Below are 752 nucleotides of genomic sequence, written 5' to 3'. Positions count from 1 at the left end.
GGACTTCCGCCTTTCACACACTATAACCTCATTTTCCTGCTAATAAATCCAACAGGTGGTCTTACGCAGAAGTCTCAAGTATGGCATATCCCAAAACTAGTTCCTACATCAAATCTCGATTTTATGAGGTTCTGTCATTTATATCCATGCAGATGGTATATAATCAAACGTTAGACATATTCAACATTACACATGAGTAATATCATAGCAAGTACCATAGTTTTTATGAAACCCGTGTGGCGACATGGGGAAAAGGGGGCGAAAGTCAGATACACAGAGCCCATTTAATTCCATGGCCGCCAAAACAATAGACCTGAAAAAAAAAAAAAATTGAGCTTTTTTCAACTAAAATTGTATCTGAAGTTTGTAAGGAACTGTGCTGCAAGGGCTCTCTTTTTTAAGTAAATGCTACTTCTCTCAATAATTATTTGAATTATTGGAACAAATTCAAACAGCTTAAGGTATAAGAGGAAGATAAATTAATGCCTTATGTCTAACGCATGAGAAAAATGCTGAAGCATAACATTAGAATTATTATATTACTATTATACCAAGCGTTTCAAGAGTCAGTCAGATATGCGAAATCATACATAATTAATTCCATTTATTTAATTATAGGTAACTTTATAAAATCATTTAATACACAACCATGAATTAACTGCATCTTAATATTTACATATCCAAGTTGTAATTTTTCACGATGCCTTCGCATTTTGGTGTGGATGGAATCCTTGCACCCTCTAGTACACATC

This window comes from Penaeus monodon, chromosome 28 (genome assembly GCF_015228065.2).
Source record: "Penaeus monodon isolate SGIC_2016 chromosome 28, NSTDA_Pmon_1, whole genome shotgun sequence".
NCBI lineage: Eukaryota > Metazoa > Arthropoda > Malacostraca > Decapoda > Penaeidae > Penaeus > Penaeus monodon.
Note: the sequence above shows the minus strand (reverse complement) of the source record.